Below are 26290 nucleotides of genomic sequence, written 5' to 3' on the forward strand. Positions count from 1 at the left end.
AGGGGATTATAACTTCAAGGATAGAGGAAAGGGAATAAATTAGAGAGGACAAAGAGGAGGCTACCAAGGTAGAGGTAGTGAGCAGAAGAATCAAGGAGAGAGCAAGCTCATAGAGAAAGCTAGTGGCAACTTGTCAAGAGGTGGTTATAGTAGAGGAAGAGGTAATCAAGGGGGTTCTAATAAAGGAAGAGGATTAGGTAGATCCAATTCATACTTTGCAAGTATCAAAAATTATAACTATGGTCACTTGGGTCATCCAGCCTATAGATGCCCAAAGAAGCCTTATTCCTCAAACCAAGACAAAAGGATGGCATATGTGCAAGAGGAAATTACAACAAAGAATTAGATGTGGATCACATTGAATCTTAAAAGGGAGATAATCTCATGTTCAAGAGAGTGTTGATCAAACAACCAGCTCTAGATGAACCTAGACATAGAAGGGCCTTGTTTAGGATAAAATGCAAAATCCTAGGAAAAGTATGCAAAGTGGTGGTGGATTCAAGATCTACTGATAATGTAATATCGAATGAGGTTGTTAATAAACTTAAATTGCAAAAGATAGCTCATGAAAACCCTTATAAGGCTACTTGGCTTATCAAGGCATAGAGCATCTTGGTGAATGAGAAAACTTGGGTGGATTTTTCCATAGCAGGATACAAGGATAGATTGTTGTGTGATGTATTGCCTATGGATACTTGTCATCTTTTGCTAGGTAGGACTTGGCAATTTGATAGGGAAATTGTATATCATGGTAGAGAAAATTCCATAACTTTTAATAAGGGAGGAAAGACCTTCAAATTTTAGTCTTTATTGGAAGGGGAGGAATCTCAACCCAAAGTGCCTAATGTGTTGTTTTGTACTGGAATTTTTTTTTCAAAGACCTCAGAGATGAGGAATGTCAAAATTATGTAGTAGTGATGAAATCTGAAGCAAAAGAGAATGCAGCCAATGAACCTTTACTAGTTGAAGTCCAAACTTTTCTTGAAAAGTATAAGGACATAGTGAGTGATGTTACTCTAGCTACCATACCTCCTAGGAGAGTTATAAGTCATCAAATTGACTTTGTTCTAGGTGCTTCCTTGCCTAATCAAGTAGCATACAAGCTCACTCCAGATTAGAACATAGAAGTGGTAAGAAAAGTCCAAGAATTTATGGATCAAGGTTTGATACAAAAGAGTATAAGCCCATGTATAGTCCCTAGCGTGTTGGCATCTAAGAGAGGGGGAAAATGGAGATTATGTACAGACTCAAGAGCCATAAATAGATCACAATCAAATATAGGTTTCCCATACCTAGGATTGAGGATCTCATGGATTGCTTTGGAGGAGCTAAATATTTCACTAAGTTGGACTTGAAGAGTGGTTATCACCAAATAAGGCTAAAGGAGGGAGATGAATGGAAAACAACATTTAAGACTATTGATGGTCTTTATGAATGGCTTGTGATGCCATTTAGTCTTTCCAATGGTCCTAGTACATTCATGAGGCTCATGAATTAAGTGCTCAAGGATTTTACAAGTAGATTTGTAGTTGTATATCTAGGTGATATACTTATCTTTAGCAAGACTAGAGAAGAGCATATCAAGCATGTTGAGGCAAATTTGAAAATATTTCATGAGAGGAAGCTATCCATTAACCTTGAGAAGTGTGATTTCTTTAAAAAAGAACTTGTATACCTAGGATTTGTGGTGTCTCAAGGAACATTAAAGATGGACAAGGAGAAGGTTACTACTATAGTAGATTGGCCAACACCTACCACATCTACTGAGGTAAGAAGTTTCCATGGATTGTCTCAATTCTATAGGAAATTCATTAGGAATTTTAGTGGTATTTGTGCACTTTTTCTTGATAACTATAAAGGGGGGAGTTAATTCTAAGTTTAAGTGGACTTTAGAAGCTGAGAATTCATTTGAAATGTTGAAGAAGCAAATAGCTACTCAATGTATCCTACAATTGCCTAGTTTTGAGAAATTCTTCACCCTAGAATATGATGCAAGTGGCTTAGCAGTAGATGGAGTTTTGAGTCAAGAAGGTAGGCCAGTAGCCTTTTATAGTGAGAAGCTTAATGAGGCTAAGAAGAATTATTCATCTTGTGACTTAGAGCTATATGCCTTAGTTCAATGTCTTAGGAAGTGGAGACATTATTTTTTGCCCAAAGAATTTGTTGTGTTTATAGATAATCAAGCTCTTAGTTGCATCAACACTCAAGAGAAGTTGAGCAACATACACTTAAAATGAATGGGGTACTTGTAGGCCTTTACCTTCACAATCAAGCACAAGAAGGGGCAAATACACTAAGTAGAAGGGTCATGATAGTCCAAGAGATTTAGCTCCAAAGCATTGGAATAGAGATTTTTTAGAATATTTACAAAGAAGATGAGGACTTTGCTAAAGCCTAAAAGGTATGCAATGATTTTGAGAATCATTTTCATAGAAAATTTTAAAAATATACCTTGCAAAATAGGTTTCCATTCAAGGTTCACTAGTTGTGTGTACTGAGGGGTTCAATGAGAGAAAACCTAATATATGAGAAGCATAATGGTAGCCTAAGTGGACATTTTGGTGTCAGCAAAACCTTAGAATTGGTGCAAAGGTTCTATCATTAGCAAAAGCTAGTCAAGGATGTGACCAAGTATGTGGAGCAGTGTATGGTATGCATGAAAGCCAAAGGAGGAATGAGAAATGTGGGTCTATTTCAGCCTTTTCCAATTCCAAATAGACCATGAGATTGTGTAAGTATAGATTTTATTATAGGTTTACCAAAAACCAAGCAAGGGTATGATAGAATTTATGTTGTTGTTGATAGATTCAACAAAATGGGGCATTTCATTCCATCTAGGACAACTAATGATGCAAGTAATATTGCCCATTTGTTTTTTAAGGAGGTTTTATAGATTCACAGACTTCCATTAAGCATTGTGTCAAATAGGGATATTAAGTTTATGAGCCATTTTTGGAAAATTTTGTGGAAAAAGCTTGGTATAAACATATCATTTGGTTAAGCTTACCATCCCCAAATTAATGGTCAAACTGAAGTGGTTAATAGGACCTTAGGGAACCTTCTAAGGTGCCTAACTAAGGAATATGGTCAGGCTTGGGATGTTATCATTTCATGAGCAGAGTATGCCTATAGCGATAGAAGGAATAGAACCACTTGAGTCCTTTTGAGATAGTTTATGGAATGCATCCAAGGGGTGTCTATGAATTGAGGATTCTTGGTGATATGGATCAGAGAAGTGGTCAAGTTGAAGACTTTTTTTAAACCATGAAGGAGATTCAGGAACAAGTCAAGCAAACCATCCAAGCTAGAACTCAAAAGCTTAAAGCCAAAGATGATGAAAAGAGAAAGGATATTCTGTTAGATGTTGGGGAATATGTAATCACTAGTACATTTGGGCTCATTTTTTTACCTTTATTGGTCAAAATTTTGACCCATTTTTTGACCAAACTTTGACCAAATTTGACCAACACATTGGTCAAAAAAAATTTGGTCAAAATTTTGACCAACCAAATTTCGACCAATACGTAGGTCAAAAATTATGGAAATTGTTAGCACATTTTCTACCATTCATTGGTCAAACTTTTGACCAATGCTTGGTAGAAATCTGCAGGGCATTAGTCAAAATTTCAACCAATGCTTGGTAGAAAACTACAGGGTATTGGTCGAACATTTTTTGGTCAAAAAATTGACCAACCGGTAGGTTGGTCAAATTTTTGACCAATACGGTGGTCGAAAAATGTTGGAATTGTTAGCACACTTTTTGCCATTCATTGGTCGAACTTTTGACCAATGCTTAGTAGAAATCACTAGTTCATTGGTCAAAATTTTGACCAATGCTTGGTAGAAAACTACAGGGCATTGGTCAAAATTTCAACCAATGCTTGGTAGAAAACTACATGGCATTGGTCGAAATTTTGACTAATGCTTGCTAGAAAACTACATGGCATTGGTCAAAATTTTGACCAATGCTTAGTCAATTTTTTTTTGCAGCTCGCAGTTATTGAGGTCCACTTTAGCAATGGCCCTTCCTGTGAAATTGCCGTCTAAAACCTTTCTAATGAGATAATGTGTTATGAACTCTTCATCAGTGGGATGGAATGTGAATCCATGGGTGATGCACAACTGCCTCCTGGATTCACGTTCCATCCCATTGATGAAGAGGTCATAACACATTATCTCATTAGAAAGGTTTTAGATGGAAATTTCACAGGAAGGGCCATTGCTGAAGTGCACCTCAACAACTGTGAGCCTCAGGGAGGGTTCAATTCCCTCCTTTATTATTCACTATGCATATAATCCCATACACCCATTTATCTCAAATGATGATATGTACTGAATGTTGAGTGTTTGTGCTAAGTGCTCCAAAGCCATCCATTTCATGCCTTCATATGTACACAATGTCTTTCTAGTTTCTTTCTACTCGCACACCCATTTCATTTCATATGATCATCTAAAAATTGTGTCACTCTAAGCTCTCAATTATTTTCTCTTGATTTATTGGACTCGCTAAGTTGGCTCGCCAACTTGCCCCACTAAGTCAACTATTCAAGTATGCTCGCCAAGTTAACTCATTGAGTTCGGTCATCAAGTCACCCCACCAAAGTACCTCATCAAGGTCAATCTTTAGGTCCGCTCATTGAGCTCACTCACCAAGTTAGCTCACCATGTCACATCTCTAAGTGGCCTTGCTAAGTTGGCTCGCCAACTTGCCCCACCAAGTTGCCACTTTAAGCCCACTCACCATGTTAGATCATCAGGTCAACTCCCCAAGTCAACTCACCAAGTCGACAATTGAAGTATGCTCACCAAGTCGACTCTTTAAGTTCGCTCACCAAGTTTGCCGCCTAATCCAACTCTCCAATTCAGCTCACCAAGTCACCCCCACTTGCCCCACCAACTCATCACTTTAAGTCGACTCACCGTGTTAGCTTGCCAAGCCAACTCCCCTAGTCAGCTTTCCAAGCTGACAATTCAAGTATGCTCACCAAGTTGACTCTTTATGTTTTCTCACCAAGTCTTCCCCCTAAGTCAGCTCACCAAGTCACCCCCACCCAGTCACCTCAATGAGTTGACTCTTTAAGTTAGCTCACCAAGTCGGCTCACGCAATGGTTTTACCACCTTGCCTCGGCAAGTTGGCTCGTTAAGTATGCTTGCCAAGTTGCCCCACTGAGTTGCTTCTCTAAGCCCACTCACCATGTCAATTCACTTGTTCGACTCACCAAGTTGACTATTCAAGTACTCTCTCCAGGTGGGCTTGCCAAGTCACCCCACCAAGTCATGTCAACAAGTCAATTGTTCAAGTATACGTTCACCAAGTTGACTCTAAGTTCGCTCATCAAGTCACCTCACTAAGTTGCCTCAACGAGTTGACTCCTTAAGTCTGCTCACCAAGTTAGCTCTCTAAGTCATCTAACCAAGTCGACTCACCATCTCGTCTCACCAAGTGGGGCTCTCTACATAGGCTCGCCAATCTACCCCACCAAGTCGCCTCTTTAAGGTCGCTGACAATGTGGGCTTGCTAGGTCTATTCCCAAAGTCGACTCACTGATTCAACTGTTCAAGTATGCTCACCAAGTCACCTTACCAAGTTGACTCTTTAAGTTCGCTCACCATGTCAGCTTGCCGAGTCAGCTCACCAAGTCACCCCTCCAAGTGGCTTGAAGCAAAGAAAAATGTGGTATCATTCAAACTTACCATATCTGAAGGGATATAGTGGTTGAAAGTGCATATTAGATTCATGGCACTAAATATGATGGCTGGAAATTGCATATCAAACTCGTGTAGGATAATATCAATCTTTCTGTTGCAGATCATACTTCATATCATACCTTAAAGTGGTCATTTACTAGTCCCAAAGTCGTCTACAGAAGCCTACAATAGCTAGCTAACATCTGGATGTGATACATGTTGATTATATGGCATTAAAACCTATGGATTGAATTGTTACAATTTGATTTGTGACTGATAATAGGTCTGTAATCTCTCTTTTCAGTCTTAGCAGTAAACAATAAACTCATATTTTTCCATATCATTAATTGTACATGTTTTGATTCATTGCATAGTCATTTCCTTTAATCATTTGTAATGTGTTATCATAAACAAGCATCAAAGTGAGCTCATTCTCATGAAGAGGGAACATGAATACCAGAAATATCATTAGAACCATTTTCATTGGAGCTAATAAAACAAGTACATTAAGCTCTAAACCTTGTTTGTGTTCCTCAAGTTAAATGCTTGCAAAACCAACCTTCAATAACACCATTTTCAGGCTGCATATAAATGTCCATGGCACTGTCCTCACTGTCCTTACTAGCATAATCATTTTTCAAGGGTGGAACTTACTTTTCATTTCATCCTCATGTGCACCTACTTGCAACAGGGTGAACAGTGACACAACATTCCTCAACATAATAAAAGCCTTGGATTACACATCTAGTAGATGCTAAGTTTTAACTTTTTATTCTTTGATTGAAATTTTTCTTCAATACCATTGTGACCTTTTCACACCTTCATAACCATTGTTTCTTCATGGCACTATCCTCATTGTCCTTACCAACATAATCATTTTTCAGGTCTGAACAAGTTGAGTTTTTTGACACTTGGTCAAGTTTCCACATCTGCTATAGATGGAGCCAGAGAGGAGCTTGATTAATGCCCTCCTCTTGAGGCTCCAAACCCAAATTCGTCACAATTTCCTTAGTCTTGATACAACAACCAGAGAATTACTTGGTAAGTAGTAACAACGAAAAAGGCAATTACCTGGTAAGTAGTAACAACAAGCTCCATAGGCTTAGGGTAAAACTTCCCATTAATATTGCAAGTACCCAGAGATTATATCCATGTAAGCTTTCTATGCTTTGTCTTTGTCTAATAGAACTTCTTGAAGACCTCTACGCATCTTACTTGCATTAAGTAGAAAAGGTCAAAATGTTAAACTGCTTTAGAAATTGGAAAATTTAAAAGGTATACTATATACAAAATGGGCATACCATTTCGGCTGGTAGGTTAAGATCAAATGATTTGTAACTCGACCAAAACCCAGTTGTCAAAACTATCACAGTCAAGTCTATGCCAGGATGTGCTTGAGAATTTTCATTAAGATAATCGTCAAAATGCCCTTGGTTCTCCTTTACTAATGTTAAATCTGTGACCTACATACAAGCACATAGATTTTAACACAATTTACAATTAGATTAACTTCAATGATAAGAATCAAAGTGAGTTTTTTATTTATGTATGATGCAGCATACCATTCCCTCCATTTTAGAAGTAAACTGACCACCACATTGTTGCTTTAGCTTTGTCAATATTCTTCTTTCATGATCATCATTTGCAATTTTATCAAACAAAAGTCTCTGTGCAAGCTTCTTCCTACAATTTCAACAAATATTAATTATATATCACAACACATAACAAGACAAAGTCCTAAATTTTAAAATAGCATTATATGGATGAAGATTGTCATTCACGTCATGAATTCCAGATGTGTAAAGTTGCCATTCCTCATGCTTTATGGCCTTTGGCAAGGTCTTGGTTAATCTATACTTGATAATTCCAAACAATGGTCATTTAAAAAAATTTAAAGCAATTAAAACTAGACTAGTACAAAAAGAAATTGAACCATATATTAAGAATATGGAGTATGTAACCTGGACATACCAAAATAAAAAATGTATCATATTCTAATAAATAGAACTCTACTGTTATAAATATTGGATTAGATTGTTTGAAGTAATAAAGGTGAACCAGCTAAACAATGGGCTAATAAAACATGCTTTATTGCTAATGAGAAGCATTAAAAACTATATTAATGGTATGTTAGCGTGCACACCCAGATTCTGGGACAGTTCAACCATGGAGATTCCCAGGGTCCTGTCAAATGGGTCATACCAGACAACCCTTCTATTCTACAAACCTCAATGGGTGGTCCACATTGACTGTCCAAGCAACTGCCTCCTCAAGGAATCGGCATAGAAAATGCCTATGTACCAAATTTTGGTGCTTCTACATTAAAGAAACCTATTTTGAAGATATTGCCTTGTACCAAGAAACCTTTTGGACAGAGAACTGCCTATCAATTGAGTCAATCATTTCTTTTCAATTTGTATAATATGTTCTGTTGAAACACACATTAATTACCTCTTTTGGTTGTTATAATTAGATGCCCCAGTCTTCCGAGGGTGACCTTGATGGCAACCCCCCCTATGCTTGTTTGGGGCACAAACATAAGTGTTCAAGATGTCAATCAAGTAGTTCAGAGCTTTCTGAGGAATTTTAGGGATGATCCTTCAGACCTTGAGGGGAAATACATGAGGCTCTTGGAACAGGTTCAAATTTGTCCCTGCTAGCTTCTTATGGTTACCATCTAGTCTCATTTCAAATTATTAGTTGAGCACATTTGCTTTTGTATTCACTTCATTTAGTTGATTTCTCATTTAGACAATGGAAGTCAAAGGTGATTCGCTGAATATTGATGCAATGAACATCTTCGAATATGATGAAGAATTTTATGGCAAGATGGTTAGATATCCTCTTGAAGTTCTCGCCATTTTTGACATTGTGTTGATGGATGTAGTTGTTCACCTCAAGCCTTTGTGGGAGAGGCACATACAAGTGACTGAATTGTATTTTTGGAAAAATATGTTTTGTCAGTTAGTATGTTTTCATTTAATGACTTTGTTGTTTCAGATTTTTTTTTTTTATGCACATAAATATGCCTCAGACTTACATATAACTGCCATTGCATTCAGGCAAGAATATTCAATCTTAGAGATACAGTTAACATGCAAGATCCAAATCCATCAAGTAGGCAATGCTTTTTAAAGTTACATCTTCATTGTTCAATGCTATCACTAATACATTTGGCATCGATTTGCAACGGCTAAGTGTCGCAATTGCGATGGCAATGTGTCGCCACTACGACAGTAGTAGACGTCATTATTTTTTAGTCACAAATTACAATGTCTATCCTTAGATGTCACAATTTCGATGCCTATCTATCACAATTTCACCATTCTAACCCGGCACGGCTCCCGTCACAATTTTGACATCTTCCATACGCATTGCGACAAGGTGGCGTCGACATCTGCCCACGGGTTCGCTGAGGCGAGAGCCTTTCCAGTTCTTTCGTGGGCGTCACACTTGCGACGGCCTTGGAAAATTGTGACGGGGACACGACGATGTTAGCGATGCAGTAGCACTGGTGTCGACGCCACCGGCTATCGCAATGTTTCCAAATGTGTCACAATTGCGATGCAAAGTTAGGAATTATGACAGTGTCGCTACGCATGCAACGCACATTTTATCACAATGCGTGGGCGGACATCACAATTGCGACGTCTGCAGTTAGCAATATGGCGGGGCCGCTATAGCGACGACGCCAACTACTGTCGTTGCTATAGCGGCCCCGCCACAAGCATGATGCATCATGGGGCATATGAATTCATATGCCCCCCAAGTGACAGAAAACATGCATTCTTTCCAAATGACAGCAATCTCTTTTAGTGTTGCAAGTGTAAACAAGATATCCCAACAGGTAGAAAATTTGTCAAATGTCAATTTCATTTCAGAAAGTCTAGAAAAGAACACAAGTTCTAGCCAGTCATGCAGTAAATCCAGATCATCAACAGATCATGGTGCATCATGCTTGCGACAAGGCCGCTCATGTTGCCACCACAGCGGCCCTGCTGTAAGCATGATGCATCATGATTTGTTGATGATCTGGATTTACTACATGACTGGCTAGAACTTGTGTTCTTTTCTAAACTTTCTGAAATGAAATTGACATTTGACAAATTTTCTACCTGTTGGGATATCTTGTTTACACCTGCAACACTAAAAGAGATTGTTGTCATTTGGAAAGAATGCATGTTTTCTGTCACCTGGGGGGCATATGAATCTTGTAAGTGGTTTTCCTTTGGATGTCCAATGTTCAATGACACCCTCTTCTTTATTTTAGAGCCATTATACTGAGATTCGGACCCACCTGCTGTTTGAATGCTAGTTTTCTTATCTCGTATATAGAATAGCATGTAAGCTTTCTAGGAAAGCACACTTTTCTCACTGACTGAATAGACCTAGAGTACAAAATGTCATAAGAATAACTTCAATCAATCTAAGCAACTTCAATATAATTAGTGTTACCATATAAAGAAAAGGTTCTACATAAAATTGTAGTTCTTTTGTGTATCCTTTTATACACAAATTATAATGAGCTTGCTCCACAAAATTAAACATGTCTTCACAACTATAGCAAATGTATACCCGATTATCATCTAAAGCATGCCAGATGCCTGTGGATGAACGAATAAATCAGAAATAATGACCAGAATGTGTGCTCCAGCCATCATGAACAAGAACACCATAAAGATTGTTCTTAAAATTGCCCTCCTATGATTGATCAATAGATAGAGAAACTAGAATATCATTCAAATGTGCAATATTTATTAAAAAACCAGTAGATATTACAAAAACTATATAATTAGATTCCACTAAAAATGTGATCCACTGGCAAATAATATTGTAAGGGCTACTTACATGTGAACTGCTAACAAATGGTTTGAGATCCAACGTACAACCAAAGTCTACTTTTTTGTCAATTTTTCCTCCAAATCCATCTACACTGAAGCGCTTGAGATGAATTGCAAGAACATGTGGTGCTTTATCAATTTTGAGTTGTTCTAGAGCCTTCACTTTTACTTTGCATCGTTCACATTGATCTCTTTTCACACCCCCATCTAACTGCTCCACTGCCGTGTAATGGGATAATTCTTTCAACAAGGAATCTGCTCAAATGATCTCTAGGCTCAAATCTAAGAAAGGATCAAATTTATTTGAGCAATAAGAACATTGTGTGCACTTCACCTACACGCCAGATTAAAGAAATTGTTAATGAATAAAATACTTTTCTAAGACTATAACCTAGAGTTCCCAGCATAAAAATAATTTTGAAAGGTTTAAGTGACTCAAAAAAGCAGAAATAATGACCAGAATGTGTGCTCCTACCATCATGAACAAGAACACCATAATCAATCATTTTCTAACATCTTTTTACCCATTGTGTACCCATTGCACATCAATGTATTATTGCTAGTTTTTTATTCATGTTATGCATGGTAAAAACATACAGTAAGGGTCACATCAAAGTTTTCATTGGTAAGGAGAAACCCAACAAATTACCCACCATATTACATGGGCCTAAGGAAAGCTTTATGCTTGACCAAAGGCAAGGCACCTATAGCTAAAAGTCAGGATGATCGAATTGGAGTGAACAATGACTTTACAGAAAACACTTTGAAAACTTGTTAAGAAAATCTATCAACTTGCAATAAGATTGTATTAAAACTAGAATTATACAGATCCATATTATTAAAACTTAAAATACCTGTCAGTATTAGGTGTTCAAAAAAGCACACGGCGGACACCTCTTGGAATGTTCAGGGCCTCCATAACCTTTGCTACAATAAGAAAGAAATCCAAATAATATTAAATCTTTGCTGAAACTCCAATTCACAAGGATGTATAGTTATGTTCTAATAATCAAATACTAACAGTAAAAAACACAAAGCTGAAATGGATATGTCACTAGTTTTTCTCCATTCATTCATAAAACAAGCTTGATACTAAAATGTAAGTGTTTTCTCTTTAAATTATATCATGCTGATCACAAATACTAATCACATATTAGTTATCCAAAAGGGTACAATAATGACAGAGGAGCCAAATACTAAAAGATGCAATGAAGAGTTGCAATTCTTCAAATGATATTAAAAAGGCATCAATAACCAATCCAAGGACATTATTCAGATAAAAGATTACTTTATATTCTATACAGACATAAGTGGTAGTAATCCACTAGACATCAGAAAGCCAGATCCCATGAGTACAATGATTAAGATTAGGAATAGTGACATAAATATCACATAAGTAACAAGAGTTACATCAGAAATTGCAACAGTACAGATCACCGATCATTGGGTCATCACCATTACAAAGATATTATATCAGACAGAGATCAAATAAATATCCAACATCTTTACAAACCAAACAGAATCAATCATATCACATTTCAATAAGGCAGATATCAGATACAGTGAATAACTTTAGACCAGTATGGTACATATCACTTTTACATTCTGATAAATCTGTAACAATGATTACTTGGTCTTGCAAATTGCTCTACAAAAATTCTAATGATACTTATTGCAAATCAGTAATCAACATTAGATCGTCAGGATCTATGACATTAGGTCATTTAGTTGACTATCACTATACTTCCAACTTCAATATATATAATCCTTGTTTAGTCTTTGATATTGATTGGATTGGGAATTTTCACAAATTCATTTCCATCATTATTGGAAGTGTTTTTGGTTATCAAATTTTGATTGAAGATATCAGAACTACTTAAAAAGACATTTGCATATTGTTCGTCTATATTCTTTACCAAAGATCAGTTGCATCTCTCTAGCAGTGAATTAAAGAATATATCAGAAGCATGGGTGATATTACTTGTACATAACATCAAGATACATGCACAATTGCACTGATAAGCTTAAAAGGAATGAAAATTGTTTTCATACATTTAAATCAGGATGTAATATTTATTCATAAGTATATACCTTGCAAGCACTTAAAAGTGTTGTTATATGTGTTGTAGCAAAAGAAGAAGTTTATACTTATGTGTATAGACGCACTTCCTGTATGCGATCCAAAGCTTGAATGTTATCAAGTGTGTCCAATGATGAGGAGAGACCTCCGTGCAAGCAAAAGATCTGCAATGAAGCAAAAGAAAAGAAAATTTTCTTATAGTAAGAACAAGTTTGTTGTGCTACACAGGGTACCAACAAAATAGTGTATAATATCTTTTTCTTTACCTGGCTTTCAATTCAGCATGAGAGCCTTTAATAGAAAATTCAAGTTGATAACATATTTAACAAGAGCTGCAGGGCAACATAGTTCCTGCGTAAGTCCAAGAAAATGTGTGAGGATTGACATAGATTTGTGTAAGTCCAAGAAGATGTGTGAGCATTGACATAGATTTTGTGAACATTTTCTATGTAATGAAGATTTTACTGCAAATGGAATGAACCTAGGGGTCGATTGGTAAACTGATTATTTGTATCAAATGGTGTAAAATTGAAACTAAAACCATTTCAACTAGCCACGCCACTCATGGACTGTTCCTCCATATGTTATAATACTTTCATCATATATCACAAATATGAAATAGAATATGTAGCACACTGAAATAAAGCATTAAAAGATAATGTCTAAATGTAATTAAATATATGGAACTAGTTATAAGAATCTGTACAAATCAATCAGAATGGGTTGAAATCAGTGCATCTTACTTCAGCATTTCATGTAACACAACCAAATCCAAAAGAAAACTCGTAGACAAACTACCTGAGATTTATAACCTTTATCTTCCAATATCCAATGGCTCCTTATAGGCGTAAATACAAAGAAGCCAACTGTCAAAAACTGTGGCAATGATAAACATTTTGAAAAATAAAATTGTATTAGGTATAAATAAAAAATAGTGAAGAATGGTGTAGACTTGTAGCCAGAAGATAACACAGTGAAAATTGATGAGCTCTTTGTTATCACCCACCTCAAAGAAATGTGCATATCAATTCCAAGTGTCAAATGTCAGCTGTAAGTGCAACAATGCAAGTTTTCATCTGTGTAACTTGTTTTTCTGCTACAGTCAATGCTGATACATCCTGCTTTAACATAAATAGATTAGTCACCAAAAAAATTATGAAGAGAACCTATGGTCATCGTCATGATTATTTGCTAAGCCAATTTCAACATCAAAGCCTCTAATATGAATATAGAGGATCATAACTAGATCCCATATGATTGTCATAGAGTGAGATCTGAAACATTGTGATTCAAAAAACATATACAATCTCTTCTAGAAACAACATCAAGTAAAATCTTGGATAGCAGAAAAATTGTTATGTATAACAAAAAGTTGTTTTTAAATAAACTTAAGCAATTTTTAATTTACCAAAGTTTTTGCTAAGCCCACATTTGCCAACTGTGTAAGGAACTTCATATGATGATGCAAGGAATGTGTTGATGAAGCCAAAAAATGTGATTTTTTGATTAATCACTAATTGCCAACGTTCATGATTATGTAATTGTGAAGGACATGTCTGAATTGTATCTAATCTGATTTACAATCAATTTTCATCCTATCACTATGAAAAATGGTAGTGTGATGTTGTTTGTATTACAAAAGGGATGTTGCTTGTCAATCTTGCTGAGGGTACTAACCCCAAATCCCTATAAGGGACATTGCCTCTTGACCCTTTTAGGTGCTCCATCCCTAAACTTGTGCCAACGATTGTCCCCAAATCAACCCTTGCTAACCACCATCCCCAAATCAAGATCCTAGGTCCCACCCTTCCCAAGACTCTAAAGGAACATAGAATTTTTTGCAACTTTGTACTTAGTTTTTAGGTTGACTTCATACCAAGGAAATTGTAATTGAAAACTATGAACAATTAGTTATCATTTATGCAGTGTGTAGTATGTATTGTGCAATACAATTTAATCAAATACAATATTAACATAAATAAGAAAAAAATGTATCTTATAGTTTATGGAATAAGCTTTCATTTTATTTTATTTTTGTATCTCTATTCTATAAAACCATGTTTTGTTAATTTTTTCATCTTTATTTTATGTGTGTTGAAAATATGATTTTTTCTTGATTGATTCGTGATAGTTTGATAATTTTTGAATCTGTTGGTTTGCCTTTTTTTTACTAAGAAGATTTTTACTACTATGGTAGATAGTAGGAAACCACTGCAAACTTTCATTTACATAAAATATAATGCCATGATCAATAATGTTACAAGCTCTTTTAAAAAGAGAGAATTACAATTAACTCTTGAAATGAACTGGCCTATTACAATTAACTTTATCAATGTGCTGGACTATTAAAATTTTGATTGGAATTACACGATATAACAATGCACTTGCAGTCTGGTCTATTGCAAATTGACCACTGTTTCCAAAAGAATATGTTGCATTTTATTCCATTACACAGAATATGATACTATGAGCCTGCATTCCCTTCCAAAAACCGCATTGTATTATGGTTATGGCACACAACTCAAGAATTTGACTTCAATTCTTTTGGAATCTTTGCTGCTTTTGTAGAAAAAAATGATATTGCAAATATATAACCATGCAGCTCAAGACAAAATTATAAACCTGCTATATTATAAAACCTGTTGCAACCATACAAACTCAACAAGAGAATCATCCATAGGACAATGTAGGGTTGTTGTGCCTCCTACCAACATTCCTCAGGGTGAACTAAAGCAATAACCAACTCAGATCACCTTGAAAAAAGAAGCGACTAGGTTACCCCCAAATTTTCTCAACAATTGGGTCACTGCCATCAAGAAAACCCATAGTTAAAGAAAGCGGTCAGACCAACCATCAACTGGAAAGCATACAGAAACACCATCAGCGACTACCCAAAAATTAGATCCTATATGGACAAACAGACATCATCCATCTATCTGCAAAAAGATGCTATAGATGAGACAGTGTAAGTTGGATATAAAGAGGAAATGTTCCACTTGGAGCCAAATTGAGGGCCAAGTAATATTTACACATCAGAAAACTAGATACAAAACATATATAAATAAGTGCCATGTTGAAATATCTATATTTCTCAACCCATGTAGTGAACATCACTCATTGCTCCTCTCAGGATTTTTGTCAACCAAATGGTTGTTTCTCTTGGGGAGACTTTACCACGTCCAAAAGGCCTCAAAACTATGCCAAGTTCTTCTAGTCTCTGCTGTTGGAGTAATTGTGCACTAAGCTCTAGCAAGCCTTCAAGAGCTTCTGCTCTTTATTGATATGATTTAAGATCTATTCCTCCTTTTACTTGTTTTTGAGAATAATCAAAATCTCTGCTGGAGGTTGAGGTTGTCTTAAGGTGCTGATCTACAATATGATGGCCAGTAACAGTTGTCCCCATGAGAACTGACAAGACATCTAGATCATTATTGTGTGCATCTAAAAATGAATTCACATTTGTTCTTCCTTGCAGCAAGCTGCTCACAGTTCCTCTCTCTGACTCAGCTTGATCTATACCAACTCAAAAAGCACTGTGTCTAATTACATGAATAACATCATTGAAGGTCGGTTTCACGTGAACAGAAGGAGGAGCTTTTGCATTGATCTAGATCGTGCACTTCTCCTGTGTTCTATCACAGTTTGCATCATCCCTATCTAAACCTGAGCTTGATGAGGTGGACCTTTCTAAACGCAATCCATATGGGCTACTCTCTACTCTCAAATGACAACTTTATTCTCCAAGAATGTCTAAGCGAGTACCCTTAACACGCTATTTTGCAGCGGGCAGCAAATTTTTAGAAGGGGCTATGGAGAACTCCGCAATTCGATCAAGTCTGGGTGCATTAACTAATACATCAGGAGACTACATAGCTCGAAGCCCTGAATTTTTTTTCTGTTAGAATACCACAAAGTGGCAGCTTTAGAAACATAAGGTGACTCAGTAGTTGCATCTTCTAGAGTAAGGTTTGATCTCTCAGTGAGTGCTTCAATTCTTCCTAATGAAGATATTGATGAGCGTGAAGTTAAAGAAGATTTTCGTGGCCTAGGTGTTATACATTCATTGTTAACAACTTTTACTTTAGGTGTTCCATTCTGAGGACTGTTAGTAATGAATGTAGGCCATGAAACAGATGGCTTTGTTGGTAGGGGCAGGGAGGCCCTGCAACTAGAAATACCTGGAGTTGAACCTGGTACACAAGATGGATGTTGAGATTGTTTTGTGTGTGAATATTTACCATCCAATTTTGGTGTCAAGATAACTCATGGTGAAGGTTCTCCATAGGGTAGCTGTCAAATTTATGACTCAAGTTAACATTACAATTAAGATAACAAAAGAAAATTTGTAGAAATAATAAGAATTTGGAACTTACAGATTGCCTGCCTTGAGTAAGATGTGCCTTCTTTATAGAATCTGTTTTTACTCTAGGAGTGGGAAAAACTCGATTAGGGGTCCGAGGACTTCCCACTCCAACAATCTCTTTTGCAAGTCACTTTGTTGCATTTGCAGGAGAGCTTTTCTTATGAACCATGGGGTGCTTTACTTCTTTATTTCTATCTACAAGACTTTCCGAATTTTTTGCAAGAAAGCTATGGCCACAATGCCTGTCCAATGGAACATCCTCTGAACACAAATTTGATTCCTCTGGTTCTTGCACAGCTAAATATTTATTTAAAAAAACTTGCTTGGAAGATTTTGGTAATTCCTTTCCTGTGTATGACCATGTACCTTCACTTCCAATGTTATGCGAAAGGCTATCCTGCAATGCACTATCTCTAGCATTCACATAATCATGAGGGGGCCTTACTGGACAAGTTAGATCACTATTACTGGAACCTTCTCTATCACAACTGTTGTTGCTTTCATCTATATTTTCCTGTTCAAGATGGTATCCACCCCTCAAGACCCTATCTGGGGTCGGACAGTGAACAAGGCCAAAATGTGTCCTCCCTTTAGCAATGTAAGGCTGAAAATGAGGATGCCTCAACCATAGATGGAAAACTCGTAGATTAGTCAGCGAGTTTTAAACACTCGTCGAGTATTTAAGCTGGGCGAGTAAATCCCAAAAAAACTCACAAGAATAAAAACTCGGCTGTTGGGAAAAAACTTGCCGATTACTCGGTGAGTTTTTACTAAAAACTCGGCGATTTTTTTTAAAAAACTCAGCTGCATTGTTTGATGCCAAGAACTATTTACTATTTTGCTTCTTGCCATGAGCATTCTGCATGAGAATGCAATTTTGTACACACTTTGCATTTATATATATCTAAACTCTGCTTGTTTCTTTTGTAATCTCTTTAATTAACTTATTAGATGCATCTTCTCATTAAATTTTGCAAAATAAATGTATTTTTAATTAAATTTTAGTGGTTTTTTTAAGTTCTCGAGTTTTCTCAAGTTTTTTTTTAAATCGCCGAGTTTTTCCCGATTAAACTTTTGGGGGGCTTGGCGAGTTTTCCAACTATGGTAGATACTATAGACCCTCACAATGAGGGCCATACTTTCATAACTATGCTAGATATATAATACCACTGCATTTCTGTGTAAGATACATGCAACCAAATGTACTTTTTATTACTGGCCATTTTGTGGACTTAGGGCCTTTCATTTCCAATGAAAATAATGTTCTATTATTACTTTTATACTTGAATTAATGAATATTGAGCAAGGATTTTTGAATTTTATTCATTATATGAACGTTTAAACTTGAATCTTGATCTCATGTAATGGGATACTTGTAACAATTTTCCAACTTGTATCCCAAATTTTTAATATATAGTCGTAAATTTGTTGCTACCATCCTACCATAATGGGCTTCGGGAGTGAGAACTTACCACCCAAGGCTATGCAAAATAAAATAAGCTTTGATGCATTGGACTATGAGGAACAACAAATTTTCATGGATTTCGCATGTATTTTTGTTGACAAATCCAAGCACACTACCATGGAAGTATGGGAGGCATTAGTATGGAGCTCTCGGCATGCAATGGAAACACTTAAAAACAAGTGTCTTGTTCAAGAAATGAAAGGGCATTCATGAGAAACATTAACAGTTATAATGAGAATGCATGACCATATTTGGGACATGGGAAGATAAATTGCAAATAACTTGAGCCTAGTGAACCAGAATACAATTACCAAAATGAATTTATCTCATAAAGGTTGATATTTTGCAATTTTCTTTGGTCAAATGTAGATTGCCATATTGTTGTCAAGACCATAATGTCTTATGACATTTAAACTGGAACCTGATGTTACTGAACGTTAATGTCTTGTGATGTTACTGGAGAAGGATGTGCAAAAGACATGCAGAAGAATGCGTAGAGCTCATTGGCAAGAGCCTCTCGCCAAACACAACAAAAGCTCACCAGCCCCAATTGCTGATGTGAGGAAAACAAAGGATTCATTAAGAACTGGTTTTATGGCCTCTTTCTTCTTTGTGTGTACCAAGGTTGAAGTATCTAAAATGAAGAGTGTGAATGCAAAATATGTTGATAATTCCTCACAGTGCAAACACATTTTCCCACCACGATGTCCACTAGGGGTGATCATGACAAGTTAAAACATAAGGGAGAAACATCTTCTATTACTGTAAGATAAGCATCCAATTATGGTGCAACCGCATGGATTGTTGAAATAAAAGCAATGGAAGAACTGTAATTTGTTGGCATTTAGATTGCTCTCCTATTCATGGGAATTAAAATTTGTTTGCCTGTAAGTTTCTTTCTAATTCAGGTGTATTCCTACTACCATAGATATTTTGTGCCTATAAATTGAGAAATATACTGATTTGGGGCTAGTTTGTTTAATCAAAAAGTGTTTAAGATGGAGGAATTTAATGATCTCTAAGGTTTTCCAAGATTCTCAAATTACCAACAAAGTAAAATTCCCATTATCTAAGTAACCAGAAATGTGTCCTCCATCTTAAAGAGAATTATTGGTCACCAACTTCTAATCTCTATATTTTCAGCCTTAGGAATGAATTTGATGTTTCATTTTTCACAATTATTTGAAGAGAAGTAGTTATATAAGCTTCATTATATACCTACAAAATGTTGAGAGCAATTGTGTCCCATACAATTATAATAGGCATTGAAATGATAGTCAGCATAAAATGTAACAAAAACTTAATTTGGCCACAATAATCATCACAAGGCCGCATAGCGCAGTGGATTAGCGCATTTGACTTCGGATCAAAAGGTCGTGAGTTCGACTCCCACTGTGGCCGAGTTTGTCAAAATGAATTTTATCATTTCATTTTTGACATGTTTCTCAAAGTTCGTTGCAAAATGCGAGCACTGCTCTGCTTTCTATGAGTTTAAAGCTCTTCTTGTAGCATGGTCTTAGGTGACACTATCAATATGGCTCTTTCCTTATCTTTTGCAACTAGTTTTCTAAATGACTAGAGGATTGTTTTAAAATGTTTATGTTACCATATATGCGAAGGTAGTGATAGTGAAATGCATATTGATGTTTGTTCATCTGTACATATTCATAGATATATGCCATATCTTAATAGAACAATTGTTTACCCTAAATGTCTACTAAAAGGCCTCTTGTTTGCCTCTTTTGCTCTGCAGTCATTAAAAGACTTGAAGGAGCTCAAACATTTGGACACTGAAATGAATGGGCATGCTTTTGATCCTGAAAAACATGGAGAACAAAGGAGTAATGGGTTTATTTTTCTTACACCTTGCCAATGCGCGTCTCAGCCCAACCCTCTGAATGCCTTGAGTTCGCCTCAATGCCCCTCTCAATGCTGCTGAAGTGATCTCCTGTGCACGTGCCTTTCCTTTCAGAAGAACCCTGTGTCGCACAATTTCATTCAAATGAGGGTTTTCGGCTTTTTTTTCCTCTTATATCTCGCTGGCGTCACAATTGCGATGCATGCCATCGCAATTGCAATGGCATCGGGCTAAAATTGAAAAAAAAAAGCCAAAACCACATTACCTTTTCTTGTCGTCGCAAATTGACCCCTAATGTATTAGTGTATTTGAAAAATCTAATAAGGGGGTTTTGTTGTCTTTGAAATCTAGATATTGAGAAGATGGTTTCAGTCAAAGGAATGATAATTCGATGCAGCTCAATTATACCAAAAATCAAAGAAGTATTCTTTAGGTGCCTTGTTTGTCGATATGCTCCAGCACTAGTACCTGTTGATAGAAGTAATTCATTGGATTGCAATTAAACTCTTAATATAATAGTTAATTGTGTCTTCATTGTATGTTATGTTTGTTTTTCAATTCTATTTTGCATAAACTGTGGTGGAGAATCTACGGCTTTAAACAAATTCATGCTTATGAAAGTGATCTCAAAAGCTTTTAGATTCTAGGATTTTGCAAATAAGATCTTACTCCTTATTGTGACAAGGCCACTGTTGATCTGCTCTTTGTAACCTTAATTGGAACTAATAGGACACCATACATGAGGTTCTTCTCACATTGAGATGTTTGCTTGATGAAAGCTATATATGAGAGAGCACATTTTTTTAGTGTGAAAAAATCCCTGTATGAGAACTTTCACACCAAATTTTATTCTCATATTCCATGAGAATCTTCTACCAAATTTTGTCAAATGTATTTCATGTTTTAAAAAAAAAGCTCATATCTTTGCTTCACTACATACAATGGTACTTGCTGTCTAAAAGTGTTTTTCTGGATTTGTATTCACATCCTATTTTATGCTTCAAATGCTCAGGTCAGATTGATGAACCTACATGTTGTGCAAGGCCAAAATGTGTTGCTATGAATTCTTTGACATTGATGCATAACAGATGCAAGTAGGAACTTGTTGATTTTAGTTTATGCATGATTTGAAGCTGCATTTTCAAGACTCTAAAGACAACTATATCCTTTTACTTTGTGGTTAGGTTTGCTGATAAGCAGATTGTAAGGCTGCAAGAAATACCTGATGTCATTCCAAAGGGGGAAATCCTGCACATTGTTAGCTTGCTGATGCACGACAAACTTGTTGATGCAGCCAAACCTGGTGATCGAATCGAGGTGTGTTTGATATTACATGATATATGAATTCTACACTCATTTTTATTGCCAAGTGTTAGCATTTGAAGGTTGACATTGGTTTTTTTTGTAGGTTATTGGGATTTTCAGAGCTATGACAGTTAGAGTGGGACCAAACCAAAGGATTGTGAAATCTCTATTTAAAGCAAAGCTCTCAAGCCTATCTTAGTCCATTTAAGTTGGAAATGAGGACCTTAATGCTATATTCTATGATTTCTAATTCTAATTTGTAAATCATTTGTTGGTGCAGACCTACATCGATTGCCTTCATCTGAAAAAGGCAGACAATACAAGATTTTGAGCTGAAGATCCAATGGAACGTGATACCAATAGTGATAGTTTTGCCTCTTTTCAAGAGGGTGATATGTCACCAGCTGATTATGAAGCTAAGGTATAAACTCATAATTTTTACCTTTTGTATATAACATGAATTTTGCAAGCTTTGAAATTGAATTTTGACTAGCAATTTCCAAATTGAAAGTTGAAAGAACTATCTTGCATGCCCGATATCTATGAGAGGCTAACTAGGTCCTTAGCTCCAAGTATTTGGGAGCTAGAAGATGTAAAGAAAGGGCTCTTGTGCCACGTATCTTTCTTTGCATTCATGTTCGATTAATTGGTAATTTGTTGCATGTTCTTTGCACCAGATGTTAACCATTATGCTTCTTAAACAACTTTTTGGGGGAACTGTAGTAAAACTAGCTTTAGGCGCTACTTTTCATGGTGATATCAACATCTTTCTTGTTGGGGATCTAGGTATGAGTAAGTCTCAACTACTTCAGTATGTGCATAAATTGGCTCCTTGAGGCATTTATACAAGTGGTCATGGAAGCTCTACGGTTGGTTTGACTGCTTATGTATCAAAGGATCCTGAAACTAGTGAAACAGTAAGTTATTAACTCAATTTGTTAATCATTGAGCTCTTTGGGCCTCCTGCTCCCCCACTGCTACCTACCACTTTATTCTATATAAATTTCTTATTTCTTTGAACTCAACAGGTTCTAGAAAGTGGAGCATTGGTAATGAGCGATAGGGGTATTTGCTGCATAGATGAGTTTGACAAGATGTCAGACAATGCTCATAGCATGTTACATGTGGTGTGATTTTTCTTTGAGCTCTTTGAATTATGTGCTTTTACTGGTTTCTTGACTTTGTAATCTATGATGCTGGTTGACTTGTATATCAATGTTTGGTCATTCCTTTGAAGTAGGTTATGGAACAAAAAATAGTGTCAATTGCAAAAGCTAGGATCATAGCATCTCTGAATGCAAGAACATTTGTTTTAGCTTGTGTGAATCCTAGTGGTTCATGCTACAACCCTAGATTGTCAATGATTGACAATATCCAACTTCCTCCAACATTGCTTTCCAGGTGGAGTATGTTTGGTTTTAGAATTCAAGCTGGAGAATTTATTTGTTGTCACTCAAGTATAAAAGAATCACAAAAAATGCTTGTAGGTTTGATTTGATCTACCTAGTGCTTGATAAAGCTGATGAACAAATAGACAGGCACCTTGCAAAGCATCTTGTTGCATTACATTATGACGAGCCAGAGGTAAGTTCTGATTTGGTCAATACTATGTAGTAATTAATGGGGGGTCCAATGACTTGATATTTTTGATGTGAACTACATTATGATTCTAGGACCAAACGTTGGATGCATTTGACCTCCTGACTCTCACTTCGTATATCACTTATGTAAGACAACATATACATCCTAAGATATCTGATGAGGCAGCAGAAGATCTAATTTGTGGTTATGTTGAAATGCATAGGAAGGGAAATTTCCCTGGCACTAGAAAGAAGTTTAGCTCAATATATTTTCAAATTCAATTTCTGTATGGTATGCTTACAAGTTACACACATGAAAAAAGTAACAGTATATCTCATACTTCTATTGAAGAATGCATCTAGATGCAGGGCAATTCTCATGTTATGTTAACTTGTTCTCCTAAATGAATTGTATAGGTTATCACAATGACTCCATGCCAAATTGAAATCTTAATAAGAATAAGCAAAGCCCTTGTCCACATTAGATTCTCTAAGTGGGTAAGAAAATCCTATGTAGACAAAAGTGGGTTACATTCCTAAATGTTTTAAAGCCAGATTGAGGCAATAAAAATATATCTTACATTTTAATTCTGTAGGTTGAAAGGTGTGATGTGGAAGAATCATTTCAGCTTCTTGAAGTTGCACTTCAACAATCTGCCACCGATCATTCAACTGGTAACCATTGTGCATCTTTGGCAATGAGGATTGTCAGCTCATTTAGTTGTATATTGAAAGCATTATCATCCCAAAATTAGTCAGCTGTGAAAGAACTATGTTAATTGGAAGCCACTAAATGCATTTGAGTGTCATGGTTACAGGGACCATTGACATGGATCTCATAAACATGGGAGTCTTAGCCAGTGAAAGAATGAGACGAGCCAATCTTATTTCATCACTGAGGATTCTTATCATGGAAAGGATGGAGGCAGGGGGGCCATCAACCCATATTACCAAGGTAACATTCTTTATACTATCCTAAATAGTATTGAGAAAATTGTTGGTATGGCACCTAACCAGATATGAATGAATGCAATCACAATTGGTGGAGGAAATGCACAAATAGGGATCCAAGGAAGTCAGCTTGAATGATGTAAGTAATTCTTTGTTGTGGGTAAATTTCAAGCTATTTCCAACTTCATTTTCTTGGGGGAAATGAATACATTATGAGTTATGTTGTTCAATTTTAGATTCGTAGTGCGATTAGAAACCTTGTGAGTGAGGGTTTGTTACAATTCATGGGGACAATGTGAAGAGGACCTGAACAAGTTTTGAGGATGATATGGCCCCTATAATAATTAGTAATGAAGTATCTGATAAGACTACGGTCAATGTGTTGTGGAAAACTATTTTAATATGCCCTGAGCTTCATGCTCTGTAGTACATCGATGGGTACTTCCTCTTGTAAAAAAATCTAGAAAATTGAAGGAATCCAAAGCCTAGGTGTACTATCTATGACAAAGCCAACCACCGAGGTAATGATGGATATCTTATAATTCTTGCTCAGATAAGAGGATGATAATTATAAATTATGAGAATCATTGGTGTTTTGTTCTATCAAGTTTTGGAGTGAGGAAAAAGTAATTGCAATTATAAAGGTATTTTTTTTCAACCAATGTAATGGAAAAAGTTCATTTTAATGTTCACAATGACGTTTGTCCTCTCCCTCTAGTTTCATGCGGTTACCTAAATATAAAGAGAAATAAATATAAAAAGAGAAAATTATTTTAATCTATATTTTAAATTAAATATAAAGAGGAAAAATTAGAATCTAATCTTGATGTAGTGATGATTCTATGGTGGTGACTTCAACAATTGAGAATGCTAAATATCATCAGCAGCTTGTCTTCCATACACACCAATGATGTCAATCATGGTGTCATGAAGACTTGGTTTTCTATGAATAGCTACAAGGGAGAAACAAAAAAAGTGCAGAATTCAAAAGAATTTACTTGGCACAATGCATCATACGCTCTACTATGAAGCAACTACAAGATGTGCAAACACATAGCTATTAGCTATTTCTCTAGATATGATCATAAGAATTTTTCAAGATGTAGAACATTGTTATTATAAACTTGAAGCACTTATAAGGAAAAGGGACCAAAAAAAAAAAGACGACAAAGAATCATTATCAAATTGGGAAGTCATTATTCAAAATTTATGAATCAAAGGGAATCGCAATGTACAAGATATTATAGAGGTGAATTCAAAAGCTTTATAAGAGTCTAGCAATCATGACCATGATACATCACAAGGATAATCTCTAATAAATGCTACCCACAGTCAGTTTCAAGCCAGAGAATTCAGCAAAGAATAGGGATTGTTTGAAATTACTCGGATGCAGTACTGATGCAAATTCCTTCTACAATACTAATGCAAATTTAATTTATTCAAATATATATATATAAATACACTATTCATATGTCCTCTCCTTGATAAGAGAACACAAGAATGGCAAGGATCTTATGCAACCAAGATACATACTATTTTCCGCCCACTTCCTCACTTTGCAAAGTATTGTTCATTCTCTTAAGGAAATGTTTTCATTCAATGCTTAGTTGGAATATCCATACGCCAAAAAATTCTATAGGGAAAAGACTACAAGAACAATTTTTGATGGCTTAATTATAATTAAAAAAAGTTACTCTAGATAACTAGCAAATATTTTATTGTTTTCAAACAAATAGTTAGGCGAAGGGGTTAACAATTGTCCTATTTTCAAAAAAAAAATCAAGTTTTAGGTGACAAATCTTTCCTAATATGCTTCATTTCATGGCTAAAGATGGCATGTCGATGGGTTACCTCTAAAAAGCCATGGATGGGCCCAAGAGGTTGCTTTAATTTTGGTGGATAGATCATTTGGCACATCATTGAACAAGCTAGACACAAACTCCTCTAACCAATATATGCATTAGCTTAGAGGTCGAACCCAAAGTTTTACTTCTGTACTCCATTTAAGGCCAATGAGAAGGTCATGACATGCATTGTTTTATACATTGATAAGGTGGTGCTAGATGATGAGATAACAAAGAAAGTTCTTGATGAGATGGAGACCTCAAGGATGAGGATACCTTTTCTCCTATTGCAAAGATGAACACCATCCATTTAG

General features: G+C 36.0%; 1 non-coding gene and 2 pseudogenes across 1 annotated transcript; 2 read left to right on the plus strand and 1 right to left on the minus strand.

Annotated features, from left to right (window-relative positions):
* Positions 1–8190: 8190 nt before the first annotated feature.
* LOC149570170 (DNA replication licensing factor MCM4-like) lies at positions 8191–24442 on the plus strand (annotated as a pseudogene).
* On the minus strand, positions 15702–20522 carry LOC149570171 (uncharacterized; annotated as a pseudogene).
* Positions 19766–19839, plus strand: TRNAR-UCG (transfer RNA arginine (anticodon UCG)). Its single transcript has one exon. It is a non-coding gene; the product is annotated as a tRNA-Arg (tRNA).
* Positions 24443–26290: the final 1848 nt, after the last annotated feature.

Source organism: Cupressus sempervirens, chromosome 3 (genome assembly GCF_028749045.1).
Source record: "Cupressus sempervirens isolate cs-2001-9-10 chromosome 3, ASM2874904v1, whole genome shotgun sequence".
NCBI classification, from domain to species: domain Eukaryota; kingdom Viridiplantae; phylum Streptophyta; class Pinopsida; order Cupressales; family Cupressaceae; genus Cupressus; species Cupressus sempervirens.